We start from the raw sequence: 18,680 nt of genomic DNA, 5'->3' as shown, positions 1-18,680 counted from the left end.
TCTGAAGAATAAATAAGTCAAAAAATAGAAAGCCCATTGTGAACTCCAAAATGAATTACATTTGGAATAGGGTAGTTTTTATTTTATTATTATTATTATTTTATAATCAGTCCTAAAAAGTGCATTATCAAGTCTTCATGGTGCATAATCAAAACTTCAAGGTTAAAAAAAAAAGTGGGAAAACAAGTGATACAATTGCACTTGTTAGAATATTTGAAACTTCATAAAGGATTTTCTACTCCAAATATCCTAATATTAACCAACTTCATCCCTGGCTCTTATCTATGTGATCATGGACAATTATTTGGAATTTAGCCACATTTTTTCAGAAAGCAACAGGAGTAACTCCCATCTTACTGATTTCCAGGAGTAATTTTGAAGCCATATTTAATAATAATTAAACCACAAATACATCATATGTAAAGATAATTAAATATATTTTATACACTACAATGTGACAAGCAAATTACTAGTCTTTATCCATCTTATTGCAGTGAATGGTGCTTTTAAAAAGTTGTCTTACCTTAGCCTTCTATTTGAAAAGGCTTAAATTTTCAATCTCTTTATTATCATCTAACAATTTAGGGTTATGGTTTTTAGGGTTACAGTTGGTTGAAGGAGGTACATGCATGTGATTTGGAAAGCAGAAGTGAACCTGAGTCATTACTCCCTGAAAGGTACTGCAGGCAGAAAAAGTGAAGTCCAACACGGTAGGCACAGATGAAGAGCTAGCCAGCTTGTCCATGCTCACCACTGCTCCACATCCAGCTAGTCCATGACTGCAGGTTGGGCTGGCCAATGCCAATTGCAATCCCAAGTCCAACTCTGGAGACTTGACTGCAGATCCACAGAAGCATAGCTTAACCTCTAGGAAGGCATCAGCTTCCTCCAAGGCAGCAATTTCCATAGATTCCTTAAAAGTCACAGCTTTGCTGTCCACTTTGACTCTGATCTGTCCACTTGCACCATTACCTTAGGCAGACTAGTTAGCAAATGTCACTTTGTCCCCTTGACTACTTGTTTTTTGACATTCACTTCTCATATACTAGTACATTTGTGTAAGTATTTGTTTCTATAATAAACCCACACTTTACATAAAACAGAGTTGTTTTTTTCCTGATAGATAAAAATATGCATGATTCTGATGCCTGATGCCTACTGTAAAGTTCTGACAGAGTTGACACCTATCTAAAGCTATATCTAGCTATATATATATATATGTGTGTGTGTTTATATATATGTATATATAGGTATATATATACATATACACCTATCTAAAGCTATATATATAAATATATATATATATACACAAGAATATATAAATATATATACATATATATGTTATATATTTTCTATCAAGTTTCATGGAAAGTATTGGGGGATGGAATAAAAATTCATTCTATTCTAAATATATATACATACATATATATACACATATATAAGAATAAAGTATATATATATATGCACACATAAGAATAAAGTATATATATACATATATATGCACACATAAGAATAAAGTATATATATATACATATATATATATACACTTAAGAATAAAGTATTCAGTGAAATTAGCATAAAAACCAATGAGGACTTAGTTTTTATTTTGATAGATGAATTTTATTTTATTATTAATAATATTTAGTAGCCAAAGTAAATTCTCAATGACTTTGAGTGCTGTCAAAACCTTAGAGACTATTAACTAAGGACCTTGGAAACTACCTCTTCTATGTCCACACAAAGTGGATGAGGAAATGTCACATGAATTGCCTAAAGTCCCTAAGAGTAAGTGACTTGCAGTTCTGTTAAAAGCAGATTTCTCTAGTCACGCTCTTAAATGTCCATAAGAGAATGAAAACAGTTTTACTCAGTAGATCCACAGAATGCCTGTGTGTTATGCTTTTTTTTCTTTTTTTCTTTTTTTTTTTAGGTGTTCCTTCAAAGCTCAAGTGTGAAACAAAGCAAGAAAGCATAGAAGTGAAATGATATGGATGATGAGAGTCTTAACCTAATCAGTGTGTTACTCTACTGATAGGGATTAAGTGAAAGGTAACTGTAGGCAGGTAGGGTGTGGCTACAGGAGCTGGGTCCCAGGGGGCATGCCTTTGGTGTATATATTTTTTTCTTGTTGAGCAGAGGTCTTTCTGTCTCTGCTTCCTGGTGCCACATTCCTAGCTGCTTTCCTCTCCCATGCCCTTCTGCCATGATGTTCTGCCTCACCTCAGGCCCTGAGGAAGGGAGCTGGTTGTCTATGGACTGAGATCTCTGAAACCATAAGCCCCCGAATAAACTCTTCCTCCTATAAAATTGTTCATGTCAGGTCTTTTGGTCACAGCAGTGAAAAAAATATGACTAAAACATCGTGTCTATATTTTAAATAGCTTTGTTTTCCTATCCATGATCCTATTCCTTACTCTTTGTTTCACTTTCTCCCTATCTCACAAGATACCCACTTCTATGATCTTTGAGTTGAATGTCTCCTTTTTTATTTAAATATATACTAAAATTTCTTCTTCTCTCCTCATTTTGAACTTATGTAAACTATACAAGCCACTGGTCATATCACACTTCAGTGTATTTCTAATAAAATGTTCTATTAGTAATATTCGTTCCACACTATTTTTGCTTACAGTTGTCATTTCAAAGTTAATAAGGTAGGGGGGAGTTGTTGTAGATTAGATTTTCATGGATAAGTCTATCAAATGAGTGGAACATTGAAATCTATTCAGGTAGAGGAAATATACTCCATTAAAACAAGGTATCAGTGCATGTTTATGAACCCCCATCCAGATACAATTGTTAGAAATGAAAATTTCGGAGCAAAGCCTGAAATACCTGCAGGCAGGTTTTTCATAAATCAGCCCTGGAAAGTTTTAGAAATGGTGCATTGTTCCCTCAACTCATTGGCAATACAGTGGCCTTTTACAAAATTAAATCTTGCCTTGCCTGAGAAAGATTTATCTCAAAATGCTTCACTTGTCTGGCACTTTTTCTCTTGCCTAGATTCTCAGGATAACTTTTATTTATTATAGTGAGATTATAATAAGTTTAGTTATTTATTTTAACAAAGTTGTGAACCACAAATTAGGTTTTTCATTATCTTTTCTGATGACATTTACTAGCTATCTCTTTTATATCCAGTTTGATGGGAAGTATTGGGGGATAGAATAAAAATCCATTCTACTCTAAATTTCATGCAATTAGAAATTCTGTCCTTATTCACAGTAAAACACTGTATACTTCACACTCATCTGATATAAGACAAGTGCTCAATAAACAAACTAAAAATTACTGAAAAATAAGCGAAAATCCTCTGATTAGTTTGAAGTCTGTTGTAGATATTTACAATGTTTACAGTAAGTGTGATACTACTCATATAAATGCAGGGTTATGGGGGCTGATGGGAGTGTCTAATCAATATTCAGGAGTTCCACTATAAAAAGTGAATTGGTGCCTTTTTGGGAAACTGAAGAAAGAAATTCACCTAAAGTGAAATAAAGAAAGGGAAAGTCCCACTTGGTCTCAATGTAGCAGGGCAAGAAGGAGGAAGAAATGGTAACACATAATCGGACTCCCAGATATTTTGTACAAAATTCTACTTTTAATATTTGCCATCGTTCATAAAGACTCTAAAAAGTTGAAAGGAAGTAAAATTACTAAGTAGCAAATAGCTTTGCTAGAACTTAAAAGATACTGACAGAAGCCAGGGAGCCCTTGTAGTCTGAAGCATCAACCCTGTGACACTGTCTTCAAGACCAATAAACTAATAAAACAAAAACTGGCAAATGGTCAGTCAACAAAAGTAACACAATAAAACCCACCTCATTTCCTTACCTGTGCCCCTCTGGCTTTGTCAATGAGTAAGGGATTACTATAAAAGCACCTGGGGAAGCTTATGAAAATGTGTATACTGGCAAAATAGAAGGAGAACAGATTAGCAAGTTCATACCAATGGACTGCTGTAGCATTTATCATATTTACAATAGGTCTAAAACTACAGAATCTGATGGTAAATCATAAACATTTTAAATTCAGTTAGAAAATCAAGAATATCTGGAGTAGTAAGAAAAACATGAAGCTTAAATCTAAAATTAAACCCATGAGTATAAACAATTCAACCCAGAGCCAGGTGTTGGATGCAAAATCAACTTAAATTTTAGCGACTTCAGTGTTATTTTAGCTAGCAGGAATCTTTTCAAGAGGCTGGAAGGCACAGCTTGCTGTATCCAAAAGATTGAGCTTACATCCCAAACTTAGAATAGAGCCTTTCCTGGTTATGCTGTTGGTATTTTAAGAAACATGACAGCCCCATCTGTCATCCATATGAGAAATCACTCTTTCCAAGATGTCACTGAATTCATGCCTATAACCCCAAACTAACAGGAAAAGGAAATATCATTCTCCCCCATCTCCTTCCAAGAAAGGTTTAATGTGCAATAGTCTAGCACTCTTTCCAAGAAGATAACCAAAGAATTTTTTCTGCAAATGCATATCAAAGCATGTCAATATCCAAAGAATATGATGTAAAAAAGAGTAGCAATACCTACAATGATGATTTTTAACCTGAAATGTTCTTGCCAAACCTTCACAGATGACTCCACCCCCATTATTTCATTCAATCTTTACAATGTGGTTTAGTTATAGCCAAAATCATTTGGTAGATGAAAAATATCCATAGGGAAGTTAAGACACTGGTTCACTCCACAATAATTGCAAAGTCATAGAACTTGGATGCAATTCCATATTTTTCTGAGGCCAAATTCCATGTTCTTAATCATTCTGATGTGGTGTTTCTATAATCAAGTCACACCCTTGATTACAATCTTTTGACAGTCCCCATCATGTGTAGCAAAGTTTTTCATTCTGCTCTAAGTTGGCCAGATATAGGATTCTGAGTGTCTATGAACATGAATAAGAAAAAAATGTATTTTCACCAACCTCTAATGCACTTCAGCATATGCTTCAATTATGAATGTAGGCAAAACACTGTAGCATATGAGCAATACCTCTAACAGTCACAATAGAAACCACAGATATTTTTATATCACTTTACATGCAAATACCTCAAAATATTACTGCTATCACCATTTTTTGATAATTATGTTTGTTGTTAGGCCTTCCGCTAAATCTTATTGTATAATGAACTAATAAAGAACAACATATTGTGATACCACAACTTTTAAATACTTGGTTTAATATCTTTCTTTGAATTCCTAACAGATTTTTTCATATCATTTAAAAATATCTTTCTGAGAAAGTGTCCACAGGTTTCACTTGACTACCAGAGATATAGAGCACCCATGCACTGTGATCACATGCGTGCGCACGCACACACACACACACACACACACACACGATCAAGAAATCTGTCTTTCTAAGATATAATCCAAACTATTGCATATAGAATACAAAACTTTCCATGGAGTCTGTTGGATGAGAAGCATTTCCTGACCCAAGCTGAGTCCATCAGAGTCTTTGTACATGATTGTTTGAACTGCCTTTGGGATTTAGTCAACTTCTCTCTGGGGACATAATTTGTGATGATGTTAGGGTCTGGAGCTTTCAGTGACTGTGTTTTCCTCACTACAGCCAAAAGATCCTGAATATCTTAGGGAAGAATAAAGCTAATTAAAGAATAACTTATGGACCAAGACAACAGCAGGGTTTCAGCCTGGTTTTTGTTAACCTTAATGGTGGCATGATTCTTACCTTTCCTATAGTTTGGTTGCTCCTTGCAACTGAAATACCCATATATAATTAATAAATTCCAGTCTTTTGCCTAAGTTGACTTAGGATAGGTTTCTGTTATTGGCAACTAAAAGAGGCCCTGATAATAAACTATATTTTACATTTTACACCCATATTTTTCTTCGATGGTGAAGACATATAAAGAAAGGCCCAGAAGACTTGAGACTATTTCTATGAAGAAGGAGGAGAGCACATTGAAGTAGGTAGCCATTCATCTTAAACTTTTATTGAAATCTGTTTTATGCCAGAAATTACACTCAAAATACATACCAGAGAAGCAATAACCATCTTTGTCCTCAGGAATATCAATAATAATTATATTATATATATATATTAAAGGTTTTGATGAATATATTCAGAGCAGGTGATAGAAACAGATTACAGTTATTCAACCAACCTTGAGTATATCAGGGATAAAATAGGAAGGCAGGGTATCTTGGAGCAGATGCAACTTGGGGAATATAAATTATGCATTTGAAATTGCAAATCTTTCTAGGGTGATGTAATTGTAGAACTTGTTTCGTTTTTTATTTTCTCTTTTTATTCTTTACTAAGAATTATTTTTCAGCACTCCATTACTTCCTTTATAAACAATGAGTGACAAGAAAGAAATTTCTGACACTTCTTATTAGGATTTAGATATGAGGTGTCCCCAAAAGCTCCTGTGTTAATACAAAGGTATTCAGAAGTGAATTATTAGAATACCAGAGCTATCACCTAATCAGTCCATCCTAGTTTAAATGAACTAACTGGGTGGTAACTGTAGGCAGGCTGGGCATGACCAGAGGAGGTAGGTCACTACAGACATGCCCTGGAAGGATGCAACTTCCCAGTAGCCCCTTTCCTTGTCTTTCCCTGCTTCCTGACCACCGTGAGTGGAGCACACTCCTCTGCCTTGTCCTTCTTCCATGATATTCTGCCTCACCTTGGCCCATAGCAATGTAGTCCAGTGACCATGGCTGTGCACTTGAAACCATGAGCTTTATTTGTAATCCAGATCTACCTCTCAATGGCTATTTACCCTATCCTAGTTATTTCATTATTTAATCTATAATGTTTTCCCATAGTTCTACTAGCAATAGAAATTGAATACTTATCCTATGGCAAACACCTCTAAACCCTTCAATTTAATTTTTTTTAAATTCTTACAATATCTCTGTGAGTTAGAAACCTTTATTGCTCCATTTTACAGATGAAAAAAAAAGTAAAATTATAATGATTATCTTTCAAAGAAGAATATCTTGCAAAGGGCACATTTCTAGAATGTGAAAGTACTAGCCTTCAAATCCCAGCATTCTGACTCCAGAATTCATCCTTATCTATGCTCTACAGTCTATAAACACAGTAAAAACAATTCTGAGTTTGGAACAACTTCTAGGCCTAGACAATGTTCAACCTCGTGCTTTGGGTTTAACCACTACTCAGTGAAGATTTGGGTAAATTGGATTAATAAATCAACTTTACATATTTACCTAGGGATCAGAATGTTTGATGCAAAATGCAAAAACAATAGCTGCTTCTTCTTAAAAAACTCTTTAGTAGAATCATCAACAATGAATTTTTATTCTTATTAAGCTAGGCAAAATATGTAACTGCTACATATGTGATGGATACATTTTATAATTGTTCAGTAGATATTAGTGTTATTTAGTTAAACATTTTTTTTTCTTTCTGTTATTATTATTACTCTTGTTACCACTGTGAGTCAAGAAGGGATATTTGGGATTCCCACTGCACATCAGAGAATACTGAGTCTTGAGCAGCTTGAACGATATGGGGAAGATAATGTTCTAGTCAGTTTCAGAGCCAGAACTTTTTATTTCCAGGTTGGGGCTCAAACCAACAGAACCCACAGCTATAATCTAATCTCAGGAATGATACCTGCTTTTCTAACAAAGAGTAAAAATGAAATCCATTCATTACTGCTCTGTGACATATTTAGTAGCATTCAGAAATTCAACTTCTATGATCATCTTTATTCATTTATTTAAAACAGAAGTTGTGATGGAAAAAAAAAGATGAAGACAATTTATGTGCTTAACTAGCACCAGAAAATTCAAGTTGTTATGCAACTTCAATTTTTAAATAGCATTTTCTTCCACCTCAGAATCATAAGCTTAGGAAAAATAACCAACCTTTGTTTTGAAGTCCCTCGCTTTTGTCATTTCATGGCAAATTTTAAAGTGCTTAAAGATAACATCTTTGATTCATTCTGGCTGGGGAAGATGAAGCCAGTCTAATAACAAATGCTGGTATTCCAACTTCAAAAGGTATATACTGCCAAGTCATTCCGTATTTATGATCATTCTTTCTGAAGAATAAAAAGTGTTGCATAGACTCTATGGACAGAAGGGGAAAATTAAATTTAACAGCTTCCTGCAACAGACATTTCTTTCTCTAGAGACAACTCTAATTATCTTAACTGTAATAAGAAGTTAATTGTTGGTCGCCTTCTTTCTGCCAGCTTTCTCCAAGTTCGGTCCCCAAACAAGCAGATTGCCTTCAAAGTAAATAGAGATTCATTGCAGGGCTGGAGGAATATGAGTGACTCAAGCTGGAGGCAATGACCCCAGTGGTTCTTGTTCATTCAATCTCCTACTTTCATTGTGACTCTAAACAGATGACAAATTAGCCCTGATTTGAACTCTACAGCTGTCCACTCTTTTCACCTTGGTCCCACTCCACTTCCCTAACCCTGTCTAATATTATTTCTTTTAACATCTCCTATCTCTATTAAAAATACCATGATCTGTCTCATCAGGGTGTTCCTTCATGATCCTACAAAGGTATCTATTCAACTGTGTTGGTCTCTCTCCCAAGACCTGCACAGGTACTAAGGAATTACATCTACTTCATAGTCTTGTTCTGCTACTTTCCTTTTTGATGCTGTGAGTTCACCTTACCACTTCAGGGTTTTGTCAAAAGTAAAAGTAACAATCCCAATCACTGTACAATGCAAACTAGAGGCAACCAGTCTTTAAACTAAAAGGGAACATGCTATTACAGGAATATCATATACATCAACATCAATATGGCTTCTTGTGAAGGGTTTAGAAAACTATCAGACTTCAACTAGCATTCCTTCGATGAATTTCCCAGTTCTTCATCTCTAACCAGCATATTTCTGATTTACCAACCATAGCTTAGAAAAAGAACTAAGAACTGAATTTCTGATAGTACCACATGAGTTTATTGATCAAGTTAGAAAGAAATACTACCAGTTTTATTATTTGAGTATATTTTATAGCTTTCCAAGTACTAGGAGAATACTATATTTAAAAAAAAATTGCATTGACATATAAAGATTGTACATATTTGTGTACATATTTATCATGTGATGTTTGGATATATAAATATATTGTATGATGTACAAATCAAGTTAAGCCTGTCTATCTATTTCTCCAAACATTTATCATTTACTTATAGGTAAAAAGATTCAAAATTTCCTCTTGCTTTGTGAAATATATACTATATTATGGTAACCTACAGTCACCATGCTGCACAATAGAACCCCTAAATTTGATTCTCCTATCTAACTATAATTCTGTACCCGTTATTCAGCTTTTTCTCATCCTCCCCACTTCCCTCTCCCCAGTCTCTGGTAACCGAATGAGATTCTAATTTTTATGAGATCAACTTTTGTAGATTCCACATGAGTCAGATCACATGGTACATATATTTGTGTGCTTTATTTTATTTCACTAAACATAATGATTTTCAGTTTCATTGATGATGTCACAAATGATAGGAATTTATTCTTTCTTAAGACTGAGTGGTGCATCATTACATAGATGTACCACATGTTCTTTACCATTTATCAGTAGACGGACACTTAGTTATTTCTGTGTCTTGGCTATTGTGATCAGAGTTTTGCTAAACAGGGAGTTCCAATGTCTCATCACCATACTAATTTCATTTCTTCTGGATATAAACTCAGGAGTGGTATTGCCAGATCATATGGTAGATAAATTTCTGATTTTTAAAAATTTTTAATGTTTTTAGAAACCCCCATAGTTTTCTATAACAACTATACTAATTTACATTCCTAAAAACCGTGTGTGTTCCTTTCTCTCCACATCCTCACCAGCACTTGTGGTCTTTTGTCCTTTTGGTATAGCCACTTTAGCTGAAGTGAAATGGTATTTCATTGTAATTTTGATTTGCATTTTCCTGATGGTTAGTTATGCTGAGCACTTTTATATATACCTATTGGTCATTTGTTCACCTTTGAAAAATCTATTTAAGTCTATTGCCCACCCCCGTTTTGTAAATGGAATATTTGGCCCTTTGCTCTTGCTTGAGTTCCTCATATATTCTGAATATTGACCCCTTATCAGCTGCATAGCTTACAAATATTTTCTCCCTTCATCTTCATGCAGTAGATTGGTTTCCTTTGCTGTGCAGAAGCTTTTGTCTGATACAATTTGTCTATTTTGCTTCAATTTTCTGAGTTTTTGAGGTCTTCTCTTCAAATCCTTACCTATTTCAAAGACCGGAAGTGTTTGACATGTCTCATTCTAGTATTTTTACAATTTCAGATCTCACATATTAAGTCTTCAACCCATATTTGAATTGATTTTGTATTGGCGAAGGTTAGAGACCTGCTTTTATTCTGCATGTGGACATCAAACTTTCCCACCATCATTCACTGAAGAAATTATGCTTTCCCAATGCATGTCCTTGGCACCTTTGTCAAAGATCAGCTGGCTGTAACTGTGTAGGTTTACTGCTAGGTTCTCTATTTTATTCCATTGGGCTATGTTTCTGTAATGTCGATATCATACTATTTTGATTTCTATAGCTTTGCAGTACATTTTGGGGTCACATGGTATAATGTTTTCTGCTTTTTTGTTGTTCAAGTTTCATTTGGCTATCCAGGAGGTTTTTTTGAGGCTCTCTATGATTTTTAGATTTTTTTTTCTTAGTTTTCTAAAGAAAAACCATGGTATTTTGATCGAGAATGCATTGTACTGGTAGATTGTTTTGCACAGAATGGACATGTTTTTCTCCTTCCACATGTTTATTGGTGCATTATAGTTGTACATAGTGATGGGATTTTTATTACATATTCATACATGCACATAACGTTAGCAATATAATTTGGTCAATATTCACTCCCCAGCACTCCCCAGTTCCCCCTTCCCACCTCCTGGTCCCTTTCCTCTGCTGATTTTCCTTTGATTTTCAGATCCCCACCTTCCCACCTTTATTATCCTGTTTACTCTCTAGCTTCCACATATGTGAGGGAAAAAAGTTTGGGAACACATTTCTGAAAATCTTTCATGTCTTATCATGGCCTTCAAGATAAAGTTTAAGCTTCTTTGCTTTGAGTAGCATGCACATTTCATCTCTTGAATCCAGGTTCATTCCCCATTATTCCCTTTATAGTTATTCTTGAAATACTGAGTATGTTGTGGTATCTCACACTTCCTTAATGTCTTTTTGCTTCTCCACAATTATCTGCATTAACTTTCAATTGCCTAGGCTACTCTTTATTCCATAATGCAACCTTTATTTGCTTAGGTAATTCCTATCCTTTTTTAAGACCCAGCTCTGTTCTGTTCTCAAAGACAAAGACAACTTCCGTAGTGACTCAGTGCCCTGTTGAATGTCTATTGCTTAATTCATAATATTTATTTTCACCATATAGTATTCTTAGGACCTGCTTATTTGTCAGCCTCATGGTAGCTTCATGAAGAAGTATCTCTCATCATCCTTCCCTTACCTTCCTCATCTTCAGTTAAGATTACCAAGTCACAAAAATTGTAACATGAGTGCATTTCTTATGGGAAATGGAAAAAGGGCAAAAGATAAGAATACCTGTATGTAAGAGTAAGAAGATGAGTATACAAACAAGAGTTCATGTAAGTGAAAACAATTCTCAAAAATTTTGCAGTTTTAAGTATGAAATGAGGTGGCATTGCAGCCAATCACATCTAGAGCTCTATGAAGCAAAGAAGTCTGGTTAATAACCAGAGCCATGACTGAAAAAAAGTGTGGGGAGAGAGATAATGCCCAATCCTAGCACTTTGTTCTTTAAAATAACATGCCAGAAATTCATTGGCAAAGATTTCAAATTGTATGCAAAAAGTGAAACTCATAAACCATCATCAGATTTCAGACTGGACAGAGGTAACATCAGGACAGATAATCAGGAAAAACTTTATAAAAAGAGTGGGACTACAACCAGTTCTGAGTGACCTGGGGAAAAAAATAGTTAACTAGACATAATTTAGAAAGGGAATAAGCACAAAAGAAGAAGCAGTGGTTTAAAAACAGAGCATAGACCAAATAGAGGTTGTATTTGGAACAAATAATATATTTTTCACCCAGAAAATTACCATCTCTCCTCTTTGAACTGATATCAAAAAGTTTAGCATTCTGATCATTTTCCTATCAATCACCTCATTACCAATTTTTATACTCTAAAAGCCAAGTTCTCCTATTAGAACTTTTAGGTATAAGAAAATCTGAAGCATTTATGACAATTTAGAATCCCCCCATGGCCTCTTACTCATGATAGTATTTGAAGCACTGTGATGACAACAATTCTTGGTTCTCATTGTATTCTGAAACTGACCCCAACATTCCACACAACATTAAAATCTTTCCAAGACCTCACTATCACCAAGACTCAATTTCTTCCAGAGGTGCCTAGAAGATGTGGTAACTAGAATGTTTTATAAAGTTCCATTGAGATTATGAAGGATTGTACCTGTCATTTTATATTTATTAATACTGTCAAGACTCACAACTTACTTCAGACAGGCTGAACTAAATCTCTTTGTTTATTTCCCATATGGGACAACAGTCACAAGGCCCTAGAGGAGGATGACCTGGATTCAGATCCTCGTCCAACTTGTTCCAAGATAACATGGACTGCACAAGTTTACTTCAATTCCCCCAGCAACCCTTTCCTCATCTACACAATGAGGATTCTGATAACAGTGCCTATCTCATTCGTAAGGACCATCTGACCTAATCCTAATGCTTGTGTCCTGGTTACAATTAGGGTCATCTGTAGGGGGAAAAAACAAAAATCCAGAGATTTAAGTTCACCAATCAGCAATCTGTCAAGGTAGCTTCATGGTATAGGAAGATAGGCTCTTTATCACCTACTGCTCCACAGTTTTTAGGTGATATTCTCGGGGTCATTTCATTACTCTATGGAGTTGCTGAAGCTGGAGACATTGCATGTGCCTTTTGGGCATCAAGAGGAAAGGTGAAAAAGAGAGTGTTGTTTATCTGCAAAAGACTCTCGTTGGACACCCCACATAGTCTCACTGTCATTGCACCAAGCGAATCAAATCATAACATTTGCATATGAAGGAGATTAGGGATAGGAGGAGGGGACATTTAGTGTCACATTTTAGCCAAATTATGCTTAGATTGTTTTCAAAAATCAGATTTATCTTACTAAAGAGAAAGGGGAAGTCATCAGCAGCCTTTCCAATGTGTGTGACCATTCAGTAGCTTGTAAAATATAGACAGTGTGCAATAAAAGATATTTATTTTTAATATTCTTAATTATTAAAGTTTTGCCATTGTTAAACATCATTATTCTAAATTCTGGTTTAATTCCAGGACCACAACTCACTTGTTTATTAAAATAAAGAAAATCTTTTTAATATTCACTGTAATTTTGAACTATTTTGGTAAACATTTATTACAACTGATTTCTTCTCTTTATTGCTAATTCTCTTTTACAAACTGCATCAACATTCTAGTCAAATTTTAATTTAGTCACCATCAGTTGAACAAAATGCTTAGAGAATGAGTTTCTTTATAGTTTGATTCGTTGGTTAAGAGATAATTTTAAAAAATTAACTGGGATATCATGAGGCTGAGGAGGATCCAGTACTCTGGGTTCCTACATAAGCAAATTAAAACCCAACTCAGTGTAAAGAGTAAAAGGAAATTCAAGCTTAGACTGTCAACAACCACCAATTAGCATCACCTAGAGAGCTTATCCAACATAAAGTGGTGGTCACTTTAACCTCTCACTGGGGCCTTTCTCCTTCAAACAGTCAAATTTTATCTTTGTCTTTTGTCCATGAAGACCTTATAAAAGCTTTCTTATCATTTCCCTGGATGAAGTCCAAACTTCCTGTGCACTGGTGCTACCCAATTCATGAACAGTTGTCTGCTCAACTAACTTCTTTACAATTTTAATATGCCTAAGCTTGTCACTAACAGAAGTAGCTACAACAATCTTTTCATGCTTATTGTATTTCAACATTGCAGTTCTTTAAAAATCCATGTTTGCTGCCTTAGTTCATATTACAGTTAAATTGACTTTATCTTTATTGAATATTACATCTGCAGTGTTAGAGTCTTCATTATGAATAATAATCTCCCTTGTATGTTTGTATACTTCCTATATCCAAGAATGGCTTAAAAGTATACACTACACTAACCATAGGGACATTCACAAAAGTTTTCTTGGTTAATTTGCTTTTTAAAAATTCTACAGTTATAAACAGATTTTTCTCTTCTACAACCTCATTGTCATAAAAGTAGAGTCATACACAAACTGTCTAGAATCCTAATTAACTACATGAAAATCAAGTAAAAAATTTATATGCCATTGGAATTGTTGAATTCCATTTTTCTGGGTCCAACTAATGCTTGTTTTACTTTCATTACACAAAGTCTCAACATTATTCGACATTAGTATCAAACTAAAAGACATACTGTCTCTAAAGGATTCACTGCAATACTTTAAAAAACATGAAGAACTGTCTTTTAGGAAAATAAGATACATTTTTTATCTAAAACTAAGCACTTTCCATTTCATACAATTTCTGCATATTGTGTTTATTCACAAGTTGAAAGTAGAATAACTATAAGAAAATAGGGGCTCTTTAAATGATTTTCCTGCAAGAAAATGTCATCTGTTAGCATTCTTTCTAAATCATAAAGTCCATGCTTCCTATTTCCTACCCAATGAACTCACTATTTGGGATGTGATTAATGTAACATTATTTCAACATCACTTTCATAAAAAACTCAGTCATACAAATCACATACTTAGGCTAAAACCTTTCCAGAAATGAATTATTGAAAAAGTTGAGGCCTCACAAAAGCAAAATCACTGAAATCTGATCAATATCCTAAAAATTGAGGCACTTATTCCAGTTGAGACTAAGAAATTCTCTGAAAAAGTATTTGTTTCACTTTGGTATTTTTGGTTCTAGAAATGAAATGATTTTACAGCAGCATATTGGACAAATACTTGTATTTTGTATTTATGTTCAGAATGACCAAAGGTATCCCCAAATAGATAGTAACGTTGGTCGCTGCTTCATGAAGTTACTGTAACTACATTAGATTCTTAAGAAAATATTCTTTTAAAAATTGAGAGGAAGAAAAATAAATAGAAGTAAAATGGATCATAGACTATGGATATTTCTGAAAGGTAGCTTTAGAAAAATTAAAGGGAGAAAAAAAAAAAAAAAGAGCTATGCTATAGCCAGGACTGGCAATCCTGAGTGGGTTGCTGAGAGGAAACGGAGATATATATAAAGGGCAGAAAAGAGGATTGATAAAACCAGCTTATATTATGTTTTCTGCTGAGGTCTTTCATACTCTGTCATGAAGTACCTAAGCCTGCAAACAGGAAAAGGTTTTGAAAAATGTACTTTTGTGCACACGGTTATTTTCCCCAATTTCAGTTGAAAGTAATAAGAAAAAAGAATTGCTTATTTTTGCCCATTTCAAGAAAATAATCTAAAAGTGGACTGTGGGAGACAGGAATTAATTTATTCCTTTATGTAAACAAAGGCTTACAGGATCAAATTTTTCCACTGTTGAGTATAGATGCTATGTTTACAATATCTATCAAAAGATAATGTGGGAAGGGTGAGTTCTCTTACCTGTGCTTATATACAGTGTCAGCTAGTACTAGGTACCAGGAACCAAGTATTATTTTTTCAGGAATTTTTCAACCACTTTTAAGCATAGTCACTATTTTTAAAAATTATTTAAGCTTACAATTAAAAATTATATTAAAAATAATAAATGTCCAAAATTCATCAGTATATTTTACTATTATCTATGCTCTTAAGTTACTTATATCTGTGTTATCTGCATAATAAATACTTTATAGTAATAGATTCTGTGCATTGCATTTTATATTATCTGGTGGCACACTGGTAGCTTGAAACTTACCATGCTGTGAGCATTTAAATCATAAAAACAAGCAAATGGTATGAAGCAAGGTTGGGTTTAATGTTTTCATTGATTGTGTACATTAAAAGTGGTATAAAGTGTTAATAATGAAGAGTAAACTTAAAAAGCAGGTTTTATTTGTAGCTGTTACATTATGCATTGCCCAAAAAGCAAGAAAATATTCTTCTGGTATTCACAACACTATTATTCAATTCAGCAATTGCTTGCATGATTAAAGAATAAATAGATTTGTAAAAAATGTCTTCATAGTTTCACCTTTACCTTAATCATTAAAGTAAATGAAAATATCAATCAACATTCATGTTAGGTTTATACTCATTTATCAACATCAAGAGTAACTCCATTTATTGAATCTGAGGGTAACCTATAGTGTTAGTCAGCTTTGCATTCCTGGATCAAAATACCGGGCAAGAACAACTTAGAGGAGGAGAAGTTTATATTGACTCACTGTTCTGGAGGTGGTTAAGTTCATTGCTCTGGTCCTCCAAGGTGAGGCAGAATATCCTGGTGGAAGAGTACGGGATAGGAAAGCACATGACTCATGGCATCCAGGAAGGAAACAGAAAGATCACCTGCATGAGAAAGCAAAGGAACCACATGTAAGAAGAACCTTTACAGGGCACACCCCACCTGCCTGAGGTTACCACCCAATTAGTCCATGCAATCTAGGATGAACCAATTAGGTTATAGGTCCCATAGTCTAATCATTTCACCTCTGAATATTCCTGCATTAACACAGGAGCTTTGGGGAGACACTTCACATTCAAACCATAACATGTAATATTTATTTATAGACCCATTTTGTCAGATCGTTGTTGAATTGTAACCACAGATTAGCCAAGGATTGAAGAGTTCAACAAACAACAAAGGCATTGGCATTGTTTGAGACGCTATCATCTACATGAAAATTACAATAATGAGTACCGTGTTTATTAATTGTAAAATATGTGCAACCTTTTATCATCAAATTTATTACAAACTTAAACATATATACATGCATATGTATATAGACATATGTTCTTCTATCATCTGTATGTACATATGTCTGTTGTTAAACATTTACTGTAATACAATTGTTAATATGCAAAGCAAACAACATTCCTGTGAAAGTAAGCTACTCCCAAACTTCAGTCTGGTTTAGTGCTTCAAGAATTTATTACCAATCCATTCTTGAAAATATTTTTCTTTTGATATACATTTCCTCTTGCTCCTAGTGGGATCAGATATTATAGAAATCATTGTTTTTCTCAGATTGACTGAAAACTTTAGCCACGGCATTTAAAACATGACAAACTCATGTTCATCCTAATGATATTTTGCCCAATTTACCTATCCATCTCAATTACATCCCCTCTTATTTTCCATTATTTCAAAAGAAGATCCCCTATCTGACTGAGAAGGACTCTTATCTTTGTTAGATTCCCTTACTCATAGATCCCCTATTAATCAAAGGTCATGAGATGTATCTACTTGATCAAAGTGTTTTCACAAATCATCCTCTGGTACTTTCAAGATATGAAATCTATAAATACCAGAGAAATTTATGCCAATATTAGAGACATCAAAAATAGGAGGAGAGTTCTACATTTTATAAACATACATACACATAACTGATAGAATATCCACCTTCTTCTACATATAGAGACATCTCTTAGTATCCCTGGGGGCTGGTTCCAGGATATCCACCATAGATACCAAAATTTTCAAATGCTTAAATCCTTTATATAAAAATGGAATAATATTTGCATCTAATCTATACACATCCTTCTGTATATATCATCTAGAGATTATTTATAATACCTAATATAATGTAAATATCATGTAAATAGTTGCCATAACACATTGTTTAGTAATGATAAGAAAAAAGTCTGTATACTTTTAGTGCAGATGTAATCTTTTAAAAAATATTTTCAATTCTTAGTTGCTTGAGTGTATGGAATATGGAACCCATGGACATGAAGAACTGACTGTGTGGTGTTGGTGTGTGTGTGTGTGTGTGTGTGTGTGTGTGTGTGTACAGAACCAATAGGAGAATCTTTGACTGATACACTCTCCTATTTAAAACTGCACTCCCTGGAACTTTCACTTTCTCTGAGCTTTCCCTTATAGCATCTTCAGATTAGGATATATTTCTTCAATTTTCTCTTTTTAGCTTATTTTTTGTTAATCATCTCTCACCTACTAGAAGGAAATAATGTAAAGGCAGACAATTTTGTCAGTCTTTCTTACTGACATGTCACAATGAATAAAACCAAACAAAATGCATGGTGCACGCTAAAAAGTATTTGCTGAGTATATAAATGGACAAAGTTCTCCAAATATTGTCAAGACAAAAATTATAATAACCATTTGTAAGATTAAAAAGAACTATGAATTCCATTATCTGAAAAGTTAATAATGTCATAATAATATTAACAATTGCTATAGTCTATAGAGAATTTGCAATATACCAGAGAGGCCACAATGATGTTACATGTACAACATAAAACTGTGAGAACCTTATAAGACAGTTGCTGTTAGTATTCTCTATTCCAATAAAGATATTGATGTTCAGAAATTTTACATGACTGTCACAGGCTCATATTGCTCACAACTGGCAAATGTAGTGGACTAAAACTCCTGTAAGTCTTCCTGCAGAGCCTGTGCTCTCAATTCCTCTGATACTGTGAATGATTTGAGGTTACTGGATCTTTACCTCAGTTCTCCATTCTATTTTCCATGGCTGGAAAGACTAACAAAGC

General features: G+C 34.2%; 1 long non-coding RNA gene across 2 annotated transcripts in view; it reads right to left on the bottom strand.

Annotated features, from left to right (window-relative positions):
* Window positions 1-16,503, bottom strand: part of LOC306640709 — a 157,711-nt gene extending 141,208 nt beyond the window's left edge. For both annotated transcript variants that reach the window (XR_013757867.1, XR_013757868.1), the window contains exon 1: window positions 16,388-16,503. This is a non-coding gene — a long non-coding RNA (uncharacterized lncRNA). The remainder of the gene's footprint in view (window positions 1-16,387) is intronic.
* Between the last annotated feature and the right edge of the window lie 2,177 nt (window positions 16,504-18,680).

Source organism: Sciurus vulgaris (genome assembly GCF_902686455.1).
Source record: "Sciurus vulgaris genome assembly, chromosome: 11".
In the NCBI taxonomy this organism is placed as follows: Eukaryota; Metazoa; Chordata; class Mammalia; order Rodentia; family Sciuridae; genus Sciurus; species Sciurus vulgaris.
This window is presented reverse-complemented; position numbering and strand designations above follow the sequence as displayed.